The sequence below is a fragment of the Leptodactylus fuscus genome, chromosome 5 (assembly GCF_031893055.1).
Source record: "Leptodactylus fuscus isolate aLepFus1 chromosome 5, aLepFus1.hap2, whole genome shotgun sequence".
NCBI classification, from domain to species: Eukaryota; Metazoa; Chordata; class Amphibia; order Anura; family Leptodactylidae; genus Leptodactylus; species Leptodactylus fuscus.
In genome coordinates this window covers 1,635,515-1,659,112 of record NC_134269.1, presented here as the reverse complement: position 1 = coordinate 1,659,112, position 23,598 = coordinate 1,635,515, and the positions used below count along the sequence as shown (strand labels likewise).

The 23,598-nt window shown below is 47.0% G+C and overlaps 1 pseudogene; it reads left to right on the top strand.

The window, feature by feature from the left end:
- Nucleotides 1-354: 354 nt before the first annotated feature.
- On the top strand, nt 355-14,157 carry LOC142202252 (olfactory receptor 11A1-like; annotated as a pseudogene).
- The last annotated feature ends 9,441 nt before the right edge of the window (nt 14,158-23,598 follow it).

The following is a 23,598-nucleotide window of genomic DNA, read 5'->3' as shown; positions in this document are numbered from 1 at the left end:
TCTAAGACTGATTTATCATAAAAAACAAAAAAACTTTGCAAGTCTTCAGTAGGTGATACATTTTTTAATGGCCAACTCATAATGATAACAGACTATGACGTTTCGAAGCTTCCTCTGAGCTTCTTGAAGAAGCTCAGAGGAAGCTTCGAAACGTCATATTCTGTCATCATTATGAGTTGGCCATTAAAAAATGTATCACCTACTGAAGACTTGCAAAGTTTTTTTGGTTTTTTATATTTTATAACCACTGGCTAACACGGTACCAAAACAAACATTTTGATTTATCATAAGTCACGTTCATCCATGTGTCCTCTTGGTAACGCTTTACAAGACTCCTTCATATAACATCTAGGGATGAAGGTGGGTGATGTGAACTCTACCACACTCACTGAGTTCTTTATATTGGGATTCCCCGAGCTGAACGATTACAAGTTGACTTTCTTCTCTGTTATTCTCATGATTTATTTCATAACTATATGTGAAAACCTCTTGATCATTTCACTGGTGTTCACAAGCCCACGTCTCCAGTCTCCGATGTATTTCTTCCTTGGACATTTGGCTCTGTCAGACATATTCCTTGTAACAAGTGTTGTTCCAAAGTTTTTGGAGGTTATCATAAGGGAAGGGAGCAGGGCCGGCTCCAGGTTTTTATGGGCCCTTGGGCGACAGAGCCTCAGTGGGCCCCCTTGTAAAGGAGGCGGGGGAGTCGAGACACTGTGCATTGCAGATGAAGCAAGTGATGTCACGCAGGAGTGTGGCGTCACCAATGCCATACCTCCCAACTTTTAAAGAATAGTAAGAGGGGGAAAATGTGCGGCGCGCTCTGCGCGCCGTGGTAAATTTGGCTCCACCCACTTTTATGTTGACTCCGCCCACTCATTCATTTATCATGTGCTCCCACACAGTATAATCCTCCTACAGTCACCCGTAAATTATATGCTCCCCCTCCATCTCTCCCCCAGTTTCATATACACCCTTCCTCTGCCCCAAGTTTCATTTCCCCCCCTCCACCTCTGTCCCCAGTTTCATCACGTTCTCCCCCTTCATCTGCCCACAGTTTCATGTCCCCCATCTCTGCCCCAGTGTCATGCTGTTCCACCCCCATCTGCCCCAGTGTAATGCCGTTCCGCCCCTCCCCTTCATTTGCCCCCCAGTTTCATTGGGCCCCCTCCATCTCTGGCCCCAGTTTCATGCTGTTCTCTCCCCACCCCCTTCACCTTCCCCAGTATCATGCCGTTCCACCCCTCCCCTTCATTTGCCCCCCCAGTTTCATTGGGCCCCCTCCATCTTTGTCCCCAGTGTCATGCCGTTCTCTCCCCACCCCCTTCATCTTCCCCAGTGTCATGCCGTTCCCTCCCCTTCATTTGCCCCCCAGTTTCATGGGCCCCCTTCATTATGTTCCACCTTAATATAATACAAAACAAACACTTACACTCACCTTCCATCGTTCCCCCGACGCTCCTCTCTCTGCTCTCACTCCATTCATATAGGCGATTAAAGCAGGAGCTGTGAGCGCAGCTCCTGCTTTAAAGCCGCGGCCCGGTTTGCGTGTGTAGGCGCAATGTGATGACGTCATTGTGCCTACACACGCAAGCCGGGCCGCGGCTTTAAAGCAGGAGCTGCGCTCACAGCTCCTGCTTTAATCGTCTATGTATTCATCGTCGGACGCCGATGAGCTGAAATCGGGACAGGCAAGTGCTGGGGCGGGCAAGTGCCGGGGGCCCGCAGAGGCTCTGTGGGCCCCGGCACTTTCTCGACTATGCCGTGCGCTGACGCTGGCCCTGGAAGGGAGCACTATACCTTATGTTGATTGCTTAGCTCAGTTTCAGATGTATGGGGGGGTTAACTGCACAGAATGTTATTTGCTCTCGGTCATGTCCTATGACCGGTACTTGGCCATCTGTAAACCTCTACGTTATATCTCTATAATGAGTGTGAAGCTTAGATACAGCCTGATCTTGACGTCCTGGGTCCTCAGCTTTATAATTGTATTCATATCATTTTCATTGTTAGCTGAATTACAATACTGTGCTCCAAATCTTAACTATTTCTTATGTGACTTTGCTCCTATAATACAACTCTCTTGCTCGGACACAACCGCTATGAGCATTAACATGACTCTCCTCTCGGTTCCAGCCATTTCCATAAATTTCATATGTATAATGGTATCCTATGCCTTTATTTTTCACACCATTTTTGGAATTTCCACCACATCAGGCCGACAAAAAACTTTTTTCACCTGCAGCTCTCACTTGGTGGTGGTTTGTATCTATTATTTCTCCATGTTTGTAGTCTATACTATCCCTGACCGAGGACATTTATTCAATGTTAATTAGAGATGAGCGAACACTAAAATGTTCGAGGTTCGAAATTCGATTCGAACAGCCGCTCAATGTTCGTGTGTTCGAACGGGTTTCGAACCCCATTATAGTCTATGGGGAACAGATACTCGTTAAGGGGGAAACCCAAATCCGTGTCTGGAGGGTCACCAAGTCCACTATGACACCCCAGGAAATGATGCCAAAACCTCTGGAATGACACTGGGACAGCAGGGGAAGCATGTCTGGGGGCATCTAACACACCAAAGACCCTCTATTACCCCAACATCACTGCCTAACAACTACACACTTTCCACATTCAAAAAAACCTCTATCAAAGTGGGAAAATACCTGGAAACCTTCTTTACTCCCCAAATGGATGGACACAAACCCCAATTTAAGCTCAACAAACAGTAACAACCACCCCTTTAAATCACGTTCCCCATGACAACCACAAATGGAATAGGCAATGGGAATTCCAAAAGCCCTCACCCTTAACTGTCATTTTGAGTGTGAGTGTGTGTGTGTGTGTGTGTGTGTGTGTGATGTGGTAAGACCTTCCAAAATTCACTTTTCTAGCCCTTAACATGAGCCCTTCCAAACAAAGTTACATGACCTTAAGCTGAGCTACCAGCAGAGATTGAGGCCCTTGGCATGAGTAGAGCCTTGCACCAGCAGTGTTTTTGGCACTTAGGGTGAGTTGAGCCTTGTACCAGCGTGTGTCCCTTAACATCAGGCGGGCCCTAAGTTCTGCGCTTTGCACAAAAGTTCCACATTAACTAGGCTGAATGGTACAAAGATTAGTAGGCCCGAGAACCAGGAACAGGTCTTGCAATGGCTGTCGGATAACGCTTAAAGCACATTGTCCACCAGCCAGTCAGCCTCTACCTCCTCTTACCCAACAGTCTTGTCCTCCTTCCACCCAAAATTCCCAATCTTCCCAGAACAATAACCCCAACTGTCCCTGCTCCCCAGAGCTGTTCTCCCTTCCTTTGACTGTACCGCAACCTGCCCCTCCATTTCGCGATTCCACGGACCTAACAGACGAGTATCTGTGTCCAGATGCTCAAACACTAGAGTCTCCTCCATTCCATCTCCGGTCGATTTGGTGGCGGATGACCAGCAACCCACCCTCATCGACGACGATGAGACGCAGTTGCTGTCAGGGCAGCCAGTTGACATGCGCATTGTGCAGGAGGAGGAGGCAAGACAGGAGATGGAAGAGGAGGTGGTGGACGACGAGGACACCGACCCCACCTGGACAAGGCAGATGTCAAGCTGGGAAAGTAGTGTGGATGTTGAGGCAGGTGCAGCACCAAAAAGGGTAGCTAGAGGCAGAGACATGTCCAGAGGCAGAGGTCAGCTGCTTTGCCGAAGCCAGGCCAGACCCGGAATGTCCGAAGATGTTCCCTTTTGTACCCAGCCCAGAAAAACTCCCCCATCGAGGGCACGTTTCTTGAAGGTGTAGAGTTTTTTCAAGGAATGCGCCGAGGACAGATATAGTGTCGTCTACACAATTTGCCTCTCGAAATCGAGTAGGGGCCCTGAGAAGAGCAACCTGTCCACCACTTCAATGCACCGTCATTTGGAATCCAAGCAATGGAATCAGTGGCAGGCAGCAACGGCAGGACAAACGTCGCCCGCCGTTCATGCCACTGCCTCTGCTCACAGTGCTGGCGATGCACTCCAGAGGACGAGCCAGGACATCACTTCATCTGCCTCCGCCACTTTGTTGACTTCTCCCTCATCCTCCCCTGTTTCTGTCTTATCTCCTTCTCCTGCACCATCAAAGGCACCATCAGGCGCTTCTTTACAACAACCCACCATCTCTCAGACATTGGAGCGCCGGCAGAAATACACCGCTAACCACCCACCCACGCAAGCCTAGAACGCCAACATCGCTAAACTGCTGGCCCAGGAGAGGTTGGCGTTCCGGCTTGTTGAAACTCCCGCCTTCCCGGACCTGATGGCAACTGTGGCACCTCACTATGCCGTCCCTAGCCGTCTCAACTTCTCCCGGTGTGGCGTCCCCGCCTTGCACCAGCACGTGTCACTCAACATCAGGTGGGCCCTTAGTTCCGCGCTTTGCTGCAAGGTCCACTTGACCACCGACACTTGGACAAGCGCCTGTGGTCAGGGATGCTGCAGTGCTTATCTTTAATGACAGGCAGGGTGAATGTGGTGGAGTCTGTTCCCCGGGTGCAAACTGGGGTGGCCTATCTCCTCTCCCAGGCCAAAATTCATGGCAGGAGTAGACTGAAACCCTACGACGCTGCAACCTCCACCACAGCTACTAGCGGCAAACGCTAAAACACTGGTGTGGGGAGACGTCAGCAGGCGGTGCTGAAGCTCATCAGCTTGGGGGACAGACAGCACAGTGCCTCCGAGGTCAGGGATGCCATCCTGGCTGAGATGGCATTTTTTTTCCCCTGCTACACCTGGGGCCTGGCATTTTTACGCCTGTGATAATGGCTGGAACCTGGTAGCGGCTCTGGAGCTTGCCAGCCTCCAACACGTTCCATGTTTGGCCCACGTCTAACCTAGTGGTGCAAAGTTTTTTAAAAACATACCCAAATGTACCGAAGCTACTGTTGAAAATGTGGCGCTTGTGCGCCCACTTTTGCAAGTGCACAGGAGTCGCTGCTAGCCTAAAAACACTCTAGCAAGGCCTACATCTGTCCAAACACAGGCTGTTGTCCGTCATTCACACACGCTGAAACCCTACAATACCATATCTTGAGCAGGGTGTGTGAGCTGCACAGACCTTTGATGGAGTTCCATCTACAAAACCCAAGGGTTCCTCAAAGTCAGCAACCAAAGTTTCTGCACCATGAGTTTCCAGGGGTGGCAGAGTTATGGCTAGGGGAAGAGGCATGGATAGGGATGATGTCTAGGGGCAAAAGCAGTGTGGATGTGGAGGCAAGCTAAGCAGGAAAAACTGGGGGTACAAGCTAAGGCATGGACTGGGGTGATGTCTAGGGGCAAAAGCAGTGTGGATGTGGAGGCAAGCTAAGCAGGAAAAACTGGGGGTACAAGCTAAGGCATGGACTGGGGTGATGTCTAGGGGCAAAAGCAGTGTGGATGTGGAGGCAAGCAAAGCAGGGAAAATGGTGGCTAGAGGCAAAGGGATGTCCATAGGCAGCAAGGGCAAAGATGCAAAACTCTCCCGTTTCAAGAATTTTCCTGACTTGTTTCCCCACAAAACATTCCTGGGAGGAGGGCTGAAACACCACCCTCCTCCTCCTCCGCTGTTAGATTGACCCCAGCTACGAGCTGAAAACGCTGCAACACTGGTGTGGGGAGACGTCAGCAGGCTGGGCTGAAGCTCATCAGCTTGGGAGACGGACAGCACATTGCCTCTGAGGTCAGGGATGCCATCCTGGATGAGATGGCAATTTGTTTATCCCCGCTGCCCCTGGGCTCAGTGGGTGAGAGCAAGCGCAGGATAATCGTCGTTTGGCCTGGCGGCCACTGCCTCTTCCACTGTTGACAGGGCTGGCGCTGCAGTCCAGACCAGGAGCCAGGACACCTCCACATCTGCCTCTGACACTTTGGGGAGTTCACCCTTATCCTCACCTTTTCCTGCCATTTCTCCTTTTGCCCGCGCCATCATGCGCCTCTTCCCAGCAACTCCCCATCTCCCAAGCCTTTCATTTCATGCTAAAGTACAGCGCAACCCACCCACATGCCCAAGGCTTCAACGGCCTCATCTCAAGAAATCTGGCCCAGGAGATGTTGGAATCCCGGCTGGGGGACACTCTGCCCTTTTTGGGCAGAGTGTCTACTGCGCCACCGCACTGTGCCGTCCACACCAGCACTTTCCCCCAAACATGAGGCGGTCCCTAAATTCAGCGCTTAGCCCTAAAGTTCCATGTGACCAGTTACGAATGGACAAGTGCATGCGGACAGGGACGCTAACTTTCAATTTGGGCACAGTGGTTGAATGTAGTTGAGGCGTGGACCGGGTCGCAAAATGTGGTGGCCTGACTTGTCTCCCCACACAACATTCCTGGGAGGAGGGCTGAAACACCACCCTCCTCCGCTGTTAAATTGACCCCAGCTACGAGCTGGAAACGCTGCAACACTGGTGTGGGGAGACGTCAGCGGGCCGTGCTGAAGCTCATCAGCTTGGGGGCCAGACAGCACACTGCCTACAAAGTGAGTCATGCCATCCTCGATGAGACGGCAATGTGGTTTTTGCCACTGCACCTGGGCCCAGGCATGTTGTCATGTGTGATAATGGCCGTAACCTGGGATTGGCTCTGTAGCTTGGCAGCCTGCAACATATTCCATGCCTGGGCCACGTTTTTAACTCATTGCTGCTAATCTTTTGAAAAAGGTACCCCAATGTTCCTGAGCTACTGGTGAAAGTGTGGTGCTTGTGCGGATAGTTTTTAAAGTGTATAGTTGCCGCTGCTAGCCTCTATGCACTCCTACAACGCCTGTACCTGCTGGAACAACGGCTGTTGTGCGACGTCTCCACACTGCTGGCACTAAACATATCATGTGTTGAGCAGAGTGTGTGAGCAGCACAGACCTTTGATGTAGTTCCAACTCCAAAACCCTCGGGTTCATCAAAGTCAACTCCCTCAGTTGCTCAACCATGAGTGGCCATGGGTGGCAGACTTATGTGAAATCCCATCCCATCCATTGCACTGGACACGAAACATTAGCATGCGCTCAGCACAACTTCGGATATGGCAGATGCGTTAAGCAGGGTGCAGGGTACAACACAGACCAGGCCCGAGCACCAGGAACAGGTGTTAGAAATACTGCAGCATCTGCCATTTCCTTCCAATTTTGGGGTTTTGGACCCGCCACCGACTTGTCTGGACCTAAGTGGGGATCATGAGACACAGTTGCCATCAAGGCAAGCTGTGGTCATGTGCGGTTTGCAGTAAGGGGGCAGTGCGCAATTGGAAGAGGAGTTGGTGGATGACGAGGCCACCGACCCCACATGGACAGGGGTGATGTCTAGGGGCTAAAGCAGTGTAGATGTAGAGGGAAGCTAAATCAACAAAAAACCTGGGTAGAAGCAAAGGCATAAACTGGGGTGATGTTTAGGGGTGAAAGCAGAGTAGATGTGGAGGGAAGCTAAGCAGCAAAAACAGTGGGTAGAAGCAAAGGCATGCAAAACTCTACCCTGTTGGAAGACTTATTCCTAGGTCTGGAACACGTTAATGGCCCCCCTGGACAAATTACTGCCACTCAGGGGCCTAGTGTCACCAGGAGGGACAAGTATAGGCGCATGTTGTGGGAATACCTGGCCGACACCAGCTCTGTCCTCTCCGATCCCTCTGTGCTCTACAGCCTAAACTTATTTTCTCATCTTTTTTTCTGAACTGCACATCTCTTGCCTGCTTCCTTTGGGATCTTAGAAATGGTGGTCCACTTCCACAGATGGTAATTTCACTAGACAGTGTAACGGGAGTAGCTGAGGGATCGCTGTCTTAACCACTTTTTGGCACAAAATTAACTTCCAAAGCCAAATATGGTGCAAGTATATGATGCAAGGACACCTACACACCTATCTCTGACACATTGGGGAGTTCACCCTCATGCGCCCTTTTGGCCTGCACCATCATGCGCCTCTTCCCAGCCACTCCACATTTCCCAAGCTTTTCATTGCAGGCAGAAGTACAATACAACCCACCCCCATGGCCAAGCCTGTAACAGCCTCATCGATAAACTGCTGGCCCTGGAGATGTTGGTGTTTGTTTATGCTTCTGGAGACCCAGGCCTTCCGTCAGCAGATGGCAGCTGGGGCACCTCCCTATGCTGGGCCTAGCCGTTACTACTTCTCTTGGTGTGCTGTCTCTGCCTTGCGCCTGCATGTGTCCCATAACATCAGTCGGGCCCAGAGCTCTGCGCTTTGCTGCAAGGTCCACTTGACCACCGACACATGGACAAGCGCCTGTGGTCAGGGATGCTGCAGTGCTTATCTTTAATGACAGGCAGGGTGAATGTGGTGGAGTCTGTTCCCCGGGTGCAAACTGGGGTGGCCTATCTCCTCTCCCAGGCCAAAATTCATGGCAGGAGTAGACTGAAACCCTACGAAGCTGCAACCTCCACCCCAGCTACTAGCGGAAAACACTGTAACACTGGCATGGGGAGATGTCAGCAGGCCGTGCTGAAACTGATCAGCTTGGGGGACAGACAGCACAGTGCCTCCGAGGTCAGGGATGCCATCCTGGCTGAGATGGCATTTTTTTTTCCCTGCTACACCTGGGGCCTGGCATTTTTGCGCCTGTGATAATGGCTGGAACCTGGTAGCAGATCTGGAGCTTGCCAGACTCAAACACGGTCCACGCATGGCCCACGTTTTCCAACTTGTTGGTGCCATGTTTCTTTGAAACCTACACCATTGTGCCTGATATACAGGTCAAAGTGGGGCCATTTTCGTAAGTGAGAACTAGCCTCTGCTAGGCAGAAAACATTCAGAGCACACTCCTCTCATCTTCGCACCGTTGGCTGGCGGAGGAAGACGAGGGGGTTGGAGTGGCATCTGATGTCCCTATCCCACACGAGGCTAGAGGGTGCACTTCAGTGCATCCAATTGCTTCACCACAAATGGTGTGAAGGGGAGTGGAAAATGGAGGAAATGGAGAGTGACCCTTACAGTTGGGGCCAGCAAAGGCATGCCAAGTAACACACTGGCACACATGGCTGACTTCATCTTGGGTTGCTTTTCAACACATATTTCACATCATGAAGAACAAATAATACTGGATTTTTTCAAGCCTCGAACCCCGGTCTAGGTCTAATGTCTGTTCCTTTCTTATATTAGGGGAGAGGGAAAAAAAATTACTTCAGTGATACGTTTAGCGTACATAGACTGACTATTAATGTGTATCCCACTTAGTGTTGTTAGGGTTACACACCGTCACAACCTGGCTAAAGCTTCTATAGCTGTTAATAAAGTCAACATAACTTTACGGTATCCAAAAAGACAGCTGGTACCGACAGAGAGCAAGACAAATGTCACCCAAAGCTGTGAGCTCTGAACACCCACAGTGACTTTGGCGTCATCATCATTATAATGGAGTGGGTGGTAATAAATAACTTGGCAGTGCCTAAAACCCAAAAAGCTTATACAACTATATTTACATTAAGATACACAAATGAAACTTTTCAGTAGCATGTCATGAGACAAGCTGATAAGCTCTTCCTTTGTGCAGTGCTATTTGAAAGTTAAACGCTGCCTTTATTTTAATTCTGGAGAAGGTGCAGACATTAGATTTAGAACATGTTGTCTTCATTGTCCAAATCCTCTATATAGGTAACGTGTTTTTCGGGCCGAGCTGTCTGGGAACGAGCTGGTGCAGCACTGACAACCTGGGTGAATATGGCAAGAGCCTGAGATGTAGGGTGAATGAATCCCCAAATTATTTGTGGAATTCCCAGTGAGACAATGGCACTGTATACCAGTAGCAAAAATTGTGGGTGCACGTAACCCCATATATTCTTTGAATTCCCAGTCAGACAATGGCACTGTATACCAGTAGTAAAAATTGTGGGTGCACATAACCCCCATATATTCTTTGAATTCCCAGTCAGACAATGGCACTGTATACCAGTATTAAAAATTGTGGGTGCACATAACCCCCATATATTCTTTGAATTCCCAGTCAGACAATGGAACTGTATAGCAGTAGCAAAAATTGTGGGTGCACGTAACCCCCATATATTCTTTGAATTCCCAGTCAGACAATGGCACTGTATACCAGTATTAAAAATTGTGGGTGCACATAACCCCCATATATTCTTTGAATTCCCAGTCAGACAATGGCACTGTATACCAGTATTAAAAATTGTGGGTGCACATAACCCCCATATATTCTTTGAATTCCCAGTCAGACAATGGCACTATATACCAGTAGTAAAAATTGTGGGTGCACATAACCCCCATATATTCTTTGAATTCCCAGTCAGACAATGGCACTGTATACCAGTATTAAAAATTGTGGGTGCACATAACCCCCATATATTCTTTGAATTCCCAGTCAGACAATGGAACTGTATAGCAGTAGCAAAAATTGTGGGTGCACGTAACCCCCATATATTCTTTGAATTCCCAGTCAGACAATGGCACTGTATACCAGTAGTAAAAATTGTGGGTGCACATAACCCCCATATATTCTTTGAATTCCCAGTCAGACAATGGCACTATATACCAGTAGTAAAAATTGTGGGTGCACATAACCCCCATATATTCTTTGAATTCCCAGTCAGACAATGGCACTGTATACCAGTAGTAAAAATTGTGGGTGCACATAACCCCCATATATTCTTTGAATTCCCAGTCAGACAATGGCACTGTATACCAGTAGTAAAAATTGTGGGTGCACATAACCCCCATATATTCTTTGAATTCCCAGTCAGACAATGGCACTGTATACCAGTAGTAAAAATTGTGGGTGCACATAACCCCCATATATTCTTTGAATTCCCAGTCAGACAATGGCACTATATACCAGTAGTAAAAATTGTGGGTGCACATAACCCCCATATATTCTTTGAATTCCCAGTCAGACAATGGCACTGTATACCAGTATTAAAAATTTTGGGTGCACATAACCCCCATATATTCTTTGAATTCCCAGTCAGACAATGGAACTGTATAGCAGTAGCAAAAATTGTGGGTGCACGTAACCCCCATATATTCTTTGAATTCCCAGTCAGACAATGGCACTGTATACCAGTATTAAAAATTGTGGGAGCACATAACCCCCATATATTCTTTGAATTCCCAGTCAGACAATGGCACTATATACCAGTATTAAAAATTGTGGGTGCACATAACCCCCATATATTCTTTGAATTCCCAGTCAGACAATGGCACTATATACCAGTAGTAAAAATTGTGGGTGCACATAACCCCCATATATTCTTTGAATTCCCAGTCAGACAATGGCACTGTATACCAGTATTAAAAATTGTGGGTGCACATAACCCCCATATATTCTTTGAATTCCCAGTGAGACAATGGAACTGTATAGCAGTAGCAAAAATTGTGGGTGCACGTAACCCCCATATATTCTTTGAATTCCCAGTCAGACAATGGCACTGTATACCAGTATTAAAAATTGTGGGTGCACATAACCCCCATATATTCTTTGAATTCCCAGTCAGACAATGGCACTATATACCAGTAGTAAAAATTGTGGGTGCACATAACCCCCATATATTCTTTGAATTCCCAGTCAGACAATGGCACTGTATACCAGTATTAAAAATTTTGGGTGCACATAACCCCCATATATTCTTTGAATTCCCAGTCAGACAATGGAACTGTATAGCAGTAGCAAAAATTGTGGGTGCACGTAACCCCCATATATTCTTTGAATTCCCAGTCAGACAATGGCACTGTATACCAGTATTAAAAATTGTGGGAGCACATAACCCCCATATATTCTTTGAATTCCCAGTCAGACAATGGCACTATATACCAGTATTAAAAATTGTGGGTGCACATAACCCCCATATATTCTTTGAATTCCCAGTCAGACAATGGCACTGTATACCAGTATTAAAAATTGTGGGTGCACATAACCCCAATATATTCTTTGAATTCCCAGTCAGACAATGGCACTGTATACCAGTATTAAAAATTGTGGGTGCACATAACCCCCATATATTCTTTGAATTCCCAGTCAGACAATGGCACTATATACCAGTATTAAAAATTGTGGGTGCACATAACCCCCATATATTCTTTGAATTCCCAGTGAGACAATGGCACTGTATACCAGTATTAAAAATTGTGGGTGCACATAACCCCAATATATTCTTTGAATTCCCAGTCAGACAATGGCACTGTATACCAGTATTAAAAATTGTGGGAGCACATAACCCCCATATATTCTTTGAATTCCCAGTCAGACAATGGCACTGTATACCAGTATTAAAAATTGTGGGTGCACATAACCCCCATATATTCTTTGAATTCCCAGTCAGACAATGGCACTATATACCAGTATTAAAAATTGTGGGTGCACATAACCCCAATATATTCTTTGAATTCCCAGTCAGACAATGGCACTGTATACCAGTATTAAAAATTGTGGGTGCACATAACCCCCATATATTCTTTGAATTCCCAGTCAGACAATGGCACTATATACCAGTATTAAAAATTGTGGGTGCACATAACCCCCATATATTCTTTGAATTCCCAGTCAGACAATGGCACTGTATACCAGTAGTAAAAATTGTGGGTGCACATAACCCCCATATATTCTTTGAATTCCCAGTCAGACAATGGCACTGTATACCAGTATTAAAAATTGTGGGTGCACATAACCCCAATATATTCTTTGAATTCCCAGTCAGACAATGGCACTGTATACCAGTAGTAAAAATTGTGGGTGCACATAACCCCCATATATTCTTTGAATTCCCAGTCAGACAATGGCACTATATACCAGTAGCAAAAATTGTGGGTGTATATAGCCCCAATTCTATTGCTAGGGGACTTGCAGGGTATTTCTGAGGTGAAGGTGGGGGGGCACACCGTTGGAACGGGGATTTGGGGTGTATATATGGGGTATACGGGAATACACTGTCAGTGTGTTCCATTCAGGATCCTGGGAAAGCTGGGTTGCGGCGATTGAGCCCGTCAGTGCCACGTTACACTGACAAGCTTCTCCCTGGAATTTAGCTCTTACAAGAGCTGTTGGTTGTCTTCTCCTTCCTATCCTAGCCTGTCCCTGCCTACCCAGAATCTAACCCCTAGCTAACTGGACAGAAACCTCCGTCCCCGGTGAATTGCAAGCTCAGAATGACGCGAACCTGGGCGGCGCTGTTCTTTTAAATTAGAGGTCACATGTTTTCGGCAGCCAATGGGTTTTGCCTACTTTTTTCAACGTCACCGGTGTCGTAGTTCCTGTCCCACCTACCCTGCGCTGTTATTGGAGCAAAAAAGGCGCCAGGGAAGGTGGGAGGGGAATCGAGTAATGGCGCACTTTACCACGCGGTGTTCGATTCGATTCGAACATGCCGAACAGCCTAATATCCGATCGAACATGAGTTCCATAGAACACTGTTCGCTCATCTCTAATGTTAATACGTTTATTTCCCTTGTCTATATTGTACTAGCTCCCCTTCTAAACCCCATTATATACAGTCTAAGGAACAAAGAGATTCAGGCTTCTATGATGAAATATGTGAGTCTCTGATTAAAAAATATAAGAGGAGGGGGCCACACGGTGGCTCAGTGGTTAGCACTGCAGCCTTGCAACGCTGGAGTCCTGGTGTTCAAATCCCGCTAAGGGCAAAAAAAACCATCTGCAAGGAGTTTGTATGTTCTCCCCGTGTTTGCATGGATTTCCATCCCATTTTCCAAAAAAAAGACATACTGATAGGGAAAAAATGTACATTGTGAGCTCTATGTGGGGCTCACAATCTACATTTTAAAAAAAAAAATATATATATATATATATATATATATATATATATATATATATATATATATATGAAGAGGAAAAAAAAAAAAAAACCCTGTAATGTCTCTGTCTGTTCCGGTGTCTGCGCCACCCTCCGCTCACATGCTGCAGCCCAGGAGGCGTCTTCAGTTTGATTACTTACTTAGAGTTTTTTGTTGCTCTATTACCTCTCCTCTGTAATTGAATTTCCACCACACCCATCTCCTGCACCTTGTTACCCTCTGTTCACCAAATAGTTAATCTTAGCCTTCCTATGTGATTGACAGCCTGTCTACCAATCTAGTTTGGGGCAGGTCCTGGACTCCCTATATACAAGTATCAGCCCATACAGGCTCCCTAGCTATTTTGACTCTGTCCTGTGACTTTGTCCTTACTAGCTTTGGTTCTCCTTGTGACTACTCTTTTGGATTATGATTTTGTGCTGCTTGGTCTCTCTGGCTTTGACCCTTGGCTTGCTGACTCTGTGTACACTTATTCAGAGGAGGGACTGTCGCCAAGTTGCTCCTGTCATTAGGACAGTGTGGCAAGTAGGTAGGGACAGGGGCTTGGTCAAGTTTAGGGTGCATTGTCTTTGTCTTTTCTTCTTCCTGGTTTCAGTAGCAGCACCGGGGAATTGCAAAACTATCAATTCCCTTACAAAAGGATTACTTAAGGAAAAAAATATTTCTTATTATTAAATATTTAAAATTAATAATAAATTTAATTTTACCATAATCTACATAGAAAATCCTGGGAATTTGCATTTGTAAATAATTGTAATGTTATTTGTAATTCTTACCCACACAGAACATAGAAGGAATTCTGCATCCTTGCATAGCCTTTAGAAAGGCTATTCCACACCTAGCTTTTGTATGTAAATCGCCTCAGTAGTTTTTGAATAATCCCATTTATATTCATATGCTAATGATCCTTCTCCGTGCACTCCGGAAGTGTCTGTGATCACCACCTGCTATTCTCTACGTGTGTGAGAGCAGGAAATGAGTCGCCATCATCAGAGAGCCGTACTGCTCTCACACACATAGAGAATAGCAGACGGTGCTCACAGACACTTCCGGGGTGCACGGTGGAGGCTAATTAGCATATTAATAAAAGCGGGCTCATTCAAAAACCACTAAGGCAATTTACATACAAAAGGTAGGTGTGGAATAGACTTTCTAAAGGCTATGCAAGGATCTGCTTAGCTAAAAATGACTTTCCCCAATGACTGAGCCCCTTTCAGAAGGCACTTGGCTTTCTGGTGACTTTTGAATAGGTTTTTATTTGGTTTATATATGTTTATTGTATTATTATAGTTAGTACAAGTTACGTTTTATCCACTTTGCTGTCGCATTGTTTTGTATCTATAGGTGGGTTTGCTATTGAATTGGTGATCATATCACAGTTTTATAGACTCTGTTAATTTCTAGTATTATGTATAAATAGCAGTTACCCGCGACTTCGTCTACGGGTTGGCGGTGGCGGTGAACTGCTTATATTTCTTGTTCCCCCATCTCAGTTTGTTGTCCCCTCCTACCCACGACTTCCTTCGCAGCCCCCCTGACCCTGGAGCGAACCACCTGCAGCGCGGCCCGTGGCCCCCCACGTCCCTTTCCTTGCTGCTGCACCTCGGCCCCCCTCTTTCCCGCTACCTGCGTCCCCGGCCCTGCCCTTACCCACCACCCACTCCCCCGGCCTCCTGCCCCCATATAGAGATTACAGTGACCTCCTACATCTCCCGCTTCCCACCAGCACCAGACACCCGTGACTCCAGTGACCGTAACCACCTCCCCTCCCTTCTACATGTGCAATCTGGCCCCCCTTCTACTCACCCTCGGCCCTGTGGTACCATTTCCCCCCCCAGCAGAACCCCTCCCTAAACACTACCACTTCCCCCAATCCCCCCCATTACATACCACATGTTGTAACCCCCCGCCTCCGCTAAGAAACCTGCCGATCAGTGTCCCCACAGCACTTACCATGATGATGCCGGGGAGCTTTGTGTGTCGCGGCTGCAGCTTCAGCAATCATGCGTGGCGTTACCCGAGGCGTCTGTGTTCCCAGCCGCAGTGTACGGGGGTTACGTGTGGCTGGCCGTGTTCGGCCAGGTTCTGCTGCTGTATGTTATGCCGGCCTGAGGCAATGTGTGGCGGCCGGCATATGAGCGGCGTATGGAACCATGCAGCCAGCCGCCATTTTCGTGATAGTGTGAGAAGAGAGTGGAGTAGTCTGTGGGGCGGAGCAGCGGATCCTCCCAGTGGTGGGGGTCGATAAAGATGGCTGGGCCGGAGACTGAAACAGGTCGGCTCCTGCAGGATGGTGAAGGTGAGTGTGAAAGTGCTGAAGTATATGTGAATGTGATTGTGTGTGGTTAGGGGCTAGGTTGTAGAGGGGAATGTGAAGTTTTGGGGCTTGCTATGGGCCAAAGTGTGTGATTTTGTAGAGATGGTGATGTGAGTTGAATGTTTGTGTGGGTCGTGGGAAAAACATATGTGCGTTATTGTGACGAAAAGTAGCCTACTGCGCAATCCTGTGTATTAGCTATGTTTGTGGAAAATTTGAGCCAAATCGGTGGAGCGGTTTTTCCGTGATTGAGGAACAAACATACAAACATCGAAATACACAAACTCACAAACTTTCACATTTATAATATACTAGCTGGTACCCGCGACTTCGTCTGCGGTGATTGTAGCAGTGGGTATATACAGGCGCGGGTAAGGTTTTCGTACTGTGTATAAGGTATGGGATATGAAATGTAACTTTGTATCTTGTTGTTGCTGTAATTCAGAGAATACGTGAGATTTTTGTGTAGGATGTAATTTGTATTTGCGCTGCTATATATACGGTGTTGTGAGAAACGTTACATAGTGACTTTGGGACAGAAGTATTTGAAGTTAACCCTTTCCCGCCGATGGCAGTTTTTGATTTTGGTTTTTCGTTTTTGACTCCCCTCCTTCTAAACCCCATAACTTTTTTATTTCTCCGCTCCCAGAGCCATATGAGGTCTTAATTTTCTGGGACAAATTTTTCTTCATGATGCCGCCATTATTTATTCTATATAATGTACTGGGAAGCAGGGAAAAAATTCAGAATGGGGTGGATTTGAAGAAAAAATGCAGTTCTGCGACTTTCTTACGGGCTTTGGTTTTACGGCGTTCACTGTGCAACCAAATTGACCTGTCCCCTGTATTCTGTGTTTCGTTACGATTCCGGGGATACCAAATTTATATGGTTTTATTTACATTTTGACCCCTTTAAAAAATCCAAAACTATGTTAAAAAATTTTTTTTTGAAAAGTCGCCATATTCTGACGGCCGTAACTTTTTTATACATGCGTGTACAGGGATGTATAGGGTGTCTTTTTTTGCGGGGCCGGGTGTACTTTGTAGTTCTACCATTTTCGGGAAATGTTATTGCTTTGATCACTTTTTATTCAAATTTTTATCAGAATCAAAACAGTGAAAAAACGGCGGTTTGGCACTTTTGACCATTTTTCCCGCTACGGCGTTTACCGAACAGGAAAAATATTTGTATAGCTTTGTAGAGCGGACGATTTCGGACGTGGGGATACCTAACATGTATGTGTTTCACAGTTTTTAACTACTTTTATATGTGTTCTAGGGAAAGGGGGGTGATTTGAATTTTTAATCCTTTTTATTTGTTTTTATTTTTTTTTTTACTTTTTTGTAAACTTTTTTTTTTGCATTTATTAGACCGCCTAGGGGTATTGACATGGGTGGGCGGTGTCGCGGATTGTCAGAGCGGTGGGGGTCGGCAAACATGGCTGCTCCGGAGCGTTATAGAGCGCCTCCTGGAGTATCGTTAAGGTGAGGGGCAAAGTGGTAAAGTATATGTATATGAGATTGTGTGGGGTTGCTGACCTCTGCTGTAGAGGGCAATATGAATTTTGTGGCTTGCTATGGTCCAAAGTGTGTGAGATTGCAGAGATGGTGGTGTGAGTTTGGGTTTTGTGGGGTTCCTGGCACAAACGTATGTGCGCTATTGTGACGAAAAGTAGCCTATTGCGCAATCGGGTGTATTAACTATGTTTGTGGAAAATTTCAGCCAAATCGGTGGAGCGGTTTTTGCGTGATTGAGGAACAAACATCCGAACATCCAAACACACACAAACTCACAAACCCACAAACTTTCACATTTATAATATTAATAGGATATATATACATACAGTCCTATGAAAAAGTTTGTGTCCCCCTATTAATCTTAATCATTTCTAGTAGTAAATATTTTGGTGTTTGCCATGTCAGTCTGATATATCTAATAACTGATGGACACAGTAATATTTCAGGACTGAAATGAGGTTTATTGTACTAACAGAAAATGTGCAATATGCATTACACCAAAATGTGACCGGTGCAAAAATTTTGGTCCCCTTATCATTTTATTGATGTGAATCCTCCTAACTACTTTTTACTGACTTACTGAAGCACAACATTGGTTTTATAACCTCACTGAGCTTTGTACTTCATAGCCAGGTGTATCCAATCATAAGAAAAGGTATTTAAGGTGGCCAATTGCAAGTTGTTCTCCTATTTGAATCTCCTCTGAAGAGTGGCATCATGGGCTACTCAAAACAACTCTCAAATGATCTGAAAACAAAGATTGTTCCACATAGTTGTTCAGGGGAAGGAGACAAAAAGTTGTCTCGGAGATTTAACCTGTCAGTTTCCACTGTGAGGAACATAGTAAGGAAATGGAAGAGCACAGGGACAGTTCTTGTTAAGCCCAGAAGTGGCAGGCCAAGAAAAATATCAGAAAGGCAGAGAAGAAGAATGGTGAGAACAGTCAAGGACAATCCACAGACACCTCCAAAGAGCTGCAGCATCATCTTGCTGCAGATGGTGTCACTGTGCATCGGTCAACTATACAGCGCACTTTGCACAAGGAGAAGCTGTATGGGAGAGTGATGAGAAAGAAGCCGTTTCTGCAAGCACATCACAAACAGAGTCGCCTGAGGTATGCAAAAGCACATTTGGACAAGCCAGCTTCATTGTGGAAGAAGGTCCTGTGGACTGATGAAACAAAGATTGAGTTGTTTGGTCATACAAAAAGGCGTTATGCATGGCGTCCAAAAAAAACAGCATTCCAAGAAAAACACATGCTACCCACTGTAAGATTTGGTGGAGGTTCCATCATGCTTTGGGGCTGTGTGGCCAATGCCGGCACTGGGAATCTGGGTAAAGTTGAGGGTCGCATGGATTCCACTCAGTATCAGCAGATTCTTGAGAATAATGTTCAAGAATCAGTGACGAAGTTGAAGTTACGCCGGGGATGGAGATTTCAGCAAGACAATGATCCAAAACACCGCTCCAAATCAACTCAGGCATTCATGCAGAGGAACAATTACAATGTTCTGGAATGGCCATCCCAGTCCCCAGACCTGAATATCATTGAACATCTGTGGGATGATTAGAAGCGGGCTGTCCATGGTCGGTGACCATCTAACTGAACTGAACGCCAATTGTTTTGTAAAGAGGAATGGTCCAAAATCCCTTCATCCAGGATCCAGGAACTGATTAAGAGCTACAGGAAGCGACTAGAGGTAAAAGGAGGAGGAGCTACTAAATATTACTGGCACTGTTCTGTTGAGGTGCCCAGACTTTTGCACCGGTCACATTTTGGTGTAATGCATATTGCACATTTTCTGTTAGTACAATAAACCTCATTCCAATCCTGAAATATTACGGTGTCCATCAGTTATTAGATAGATCAGACTAACATGGCAAACACCAAAATATTTACAGCTAGCAATGATTAAGATTAATAGGGGGGGCTCAGTGCACTTGAGAAAGGTCCCAGTGTGGACCGATACGTGGTGCACTGCTTTTTCCAATAAAAGGACATGTTCCATCCATACAAGTTGCTGACAGACCGGATTGTTTTTTCTATTGCAAATCCTTTTGCCTGGAGAGGGGTTTCTGCAGTGCAATTTGTGGGATAATCCCCAGATTTGCTGGTGCTGCTGCAATTATTTTTCTTTGATACAGTATATATATAGTGTTGTGTATGGTATATATGTGTAGTATTGAGTATAGTATATAGGTAGTATTGTTTATGGTATATACTGTATGTGCAGTGTTGTGTATGGTATACGTGTGGTATTGTGTATGGTGTAGTGAGAAGGTGACAGGCAGCGTGTTGGAGTTCAGGTATATCAGTCTCAGGTTTCTGACGTATGTGTGGTCCTGAGCGGATCTGGAGTAGGTCTCAGCCCAGGTGTAGATCCTTGGCTCTTTACCAGGCCATAAAAAGGCTGCAGCTCTTGCCTTCTACCATTGCAGTGCAGTTTCAGGAGGTGAAAGGAGGTGTATGGTTCTGTCCTGTAACCCTGAGTCCGGTGAGACTATACTGCTCCTGTTTTGTTCGTGTGGCTGGCAGTAAGCCACATGTATAGTTAGGTTATCAGTAGAGATGAGCGAACACCATTCGATTGAATAGGTATTCAATCGAACATCAAGCCGTTTGAGGTATTCGTTCCCAATCGAATACCACGTGGCATACGCAGTAAAGATTCGTATCCCCTCCCACCTTAGCTGGCGCGTTTTTTGCACCAATAACTGTGCAGGGGAGGTGGGACAGGAACTACGACAACGGAGGCATCTAAAAAAAAATGAAAAAACCCATTGGCTGCCGAAAACATGTGACCTCCCATTTATAAGAACGGCTGCCGCCCTATTCGCCATTTTTGCGGTCAGAGATAGGGAGAGAAACATATCTGCTGAGGGCTAGATAGCGATTAGCTTCAGATAGGCAGGGAACAACTAAAGAAGAAAACCAACAGCTCTTCTCAGAGTTATATACTGCAGGGACAGGGGTCCAGCTTTCCCCGGACGGTGGAAAACAGGGATACACAACAGTTGCTTGTTGCTATATATGTGCACACCAGCTTTTGTTAGGGGTGTCCCCCCACAAAATAGCAGGAATCCACAGCAGTTACTACTTGCTATAAACGTGCAAACCAGCTTTTATTAAGGGCATATAGACCATAAAAAGGGCATTGCTATACATCAAAAAATGTGTAAGGCTAGCATAAGGGGAAGGGGATGGGGGATGAGGACGGGGGCATGGAAATGCAGATGTGGAGTAAGGTTGCACTCAACCAACAGCATCTACTGTGCCTACTTCTCTGCAGCAGCAAGCATTACGCTTCTCCACAGTCCCCGGCTTGATGGCCACATTAAGTAAGGTGTAGGGTACAACCCTAACCAGGCCCGAGCACCAGGAAGAGGTGTTACAATGGATGGAAGACAATGCTTCCAGCACATTCTCCACCAGCCAGTCAGCCTCTACCTCAACTCCTCCTCCTACCCAACAGTCTGGTCCTCCTTCCTCACAACATGCCCAATCTTCCAAGCAACTTAATCCCACGTTTCCCACCTCCCAGGAGCTGTTTTCGGGTCCATTCACTGTCCCTCTCTCTGTCCCACTACGTCCTGAATCACCGGAGGTAACAGATGAGTTGCTGTGTCCTGATGCACAAACACTGGAGCATACGTTATCTCCTGTTGTTGTTGTTGACCCGCAATCGGCCCTCAGTGACGATGATGACAAGACACAGTTCCCGTCAGGGCAGCCTGTTGCCATCATCGTTGCACAAGAGGAGGAGGAGGAGGAGCCATCAGAGGAATTGGAAGAGGAGGTGGTGGATGACGAGGACACTGACCCGACCTGGACAGGGGGGATGTCAAGCGGGGAGAGCAGTGTAGATGTGGAGGGAAGTGCAGCACCAAAGAGGGTGGCTAGAGGCAGAGGCATGTCCAGAGGCAGAGGACAGTTGCTTCACTGAAGCCAGTCAACAGCCAGCAGGGCCGAAAATGTTCCCTCTTGTAGCCAGCCTAGAAAAACCCCCACATCAAGGCCACGGTCTTCGGTGGTGTGGAATTTTGTTAATGTATGTGCTGCGGACAAATATAGTGCCGTTTGCACACTCTGCAACTCTAAACTGAGTAGGGGCTCTGAAAAGAGCAACCTTACAATCACTAGCATGCACTGTAATTTGGAAGGCAAGCACTGGGCTCAGTGGCAAAGAGCAAACGCAGGACAATTGTCATCCGGCGTTGCCGCCACTGCCTCTCCCTCTCCCACTGTTGCCAGTGCTGGCGCTGCAGTCCAGACCAGCAGCCAGGAAACCTCCACATCTGCCTCCACCACTTTGGTGACTTGTCCCTCATCTTCCCCTTTTCCTGCCTCAGCTCCTTCTCCTGTACCATCATGCGCCTCTTCACAGCAACCCACCATCTCCCAGACTTTTCAGCACAGGCAAGAATACAGCATTACCCACCCTCATGCACAAGCCTTAAACGCGCACATTTCCAAACTCTTGGCCCAGGAGATGTTGCCGTTCCGTGACCTGATGGCAAGTGCAGCACCTCGCTTTGCCATCCCTAGCTGTCACTACTTCTCCCGCTGTGCCATCCCTGTCTTGCACCAGCACGTGTCACGTAACATCAGGCGGGCCCTAAGTTCCGCGATTTGCACAAAGGTCCACTTGATCATCAACGCGTTGACAAGTGCATGTGGACAGGGAAGCTACATTTCACTGACTGCACACTGTGAAATGTAGTTGAGGCTGGGACCGGGTCACAATCTGAGGCGGTCTACCTCATTTCCCCTCCCAACATCCATGGCAGGGGCTCTGAACCACCACCCTCCTCCTCCTCTTCCTCCTTCACCATCACATCGACCCCAGCTACCTGCTGGAAACGCTGCAGCACTGACAAACGCATTGTCAAAATCCTGGAGAGCAATGACTACTGGATTTTTGCAACCCTTGACCCCCGGTATAAAAATAATGTTTCTAATTTTATTCTGGTAGAGGGGAGGGCCATTCGCATGAGTCATTGCCACAAGGAACTGGTGCAGAATATGATGGAGATGTTTCCATCAACTCGCGTTGGCGGCACACAGGAGAGTTCCTTCAACAGGTGAACAACTGTCATCTGGTCCACACCTGGCAGGGACACACTCTCCAAGGTCTGGGACACATTAATGGCACCCACTCGCCAAACTACCGCCACTGAGGGGCCTAGTGTCACCAGGGGGGGCAAGCATAGGCGCATATTGCGGGAGTACATGGCCGACCCCAGCCCTGTCCTCTCCGATCCCTCTGCGACCTATACTTATTGGGTCTCCAAGTTAGATTTGTGGCTGGAACTTACGCTGTACGCATTGGAGGTCCTTTCCTGCCCTGCCGCCAGCGTGCTTTCCGAAAGGGTCTTTAGCGCAGCCGGTGGCATAATTACGGGTAAGCGTAGCTGTCTGTCAGCTGACAGTGCTGACTGGCTGATGCTGATCAAAAATGAACAGCCACTGGATAGACCCATCATTTTTCATGTCCACCTATGTCAAGCACCCTGACATGAAGTTTCATGTGTGCTCACCCTCTACAATTCCTCCTCCTCATCATCCTCCTCCTCCTCCTGCACAATCAGCGTTGCACAATTATGGTCCTACTAGGCTCAATCCACCTTGATTCCCCCCAACTCTGCTGCTTAGAGTCTCAATCCACCCTGATTTCCCCCATGGTTTATTCCTGTAGAAGGACATAAGTCCATGTGACAGATTCAAACCCCCCTGAAGTGTGTCAAACAAAGTCATCAGTTTATACTCACACTTTCCTCTCTTTTTTGAATACAGCAATACAGTCAGAGTATACAGATGAAGGCGGGGCATTAGTCTAGGACATACAGTTAGTGGTTGGGTCCCCCCATATGGACACTAGAACACCATGTACTTACAGAGATGAGGAAGAGTCACATAAATGATTTCCTAAACCTTTCCCTACCACAGCGCAGCGGAATGAGCTGAATTGGGAGGGATCTATTAAAGGGGTCACAGTGGGT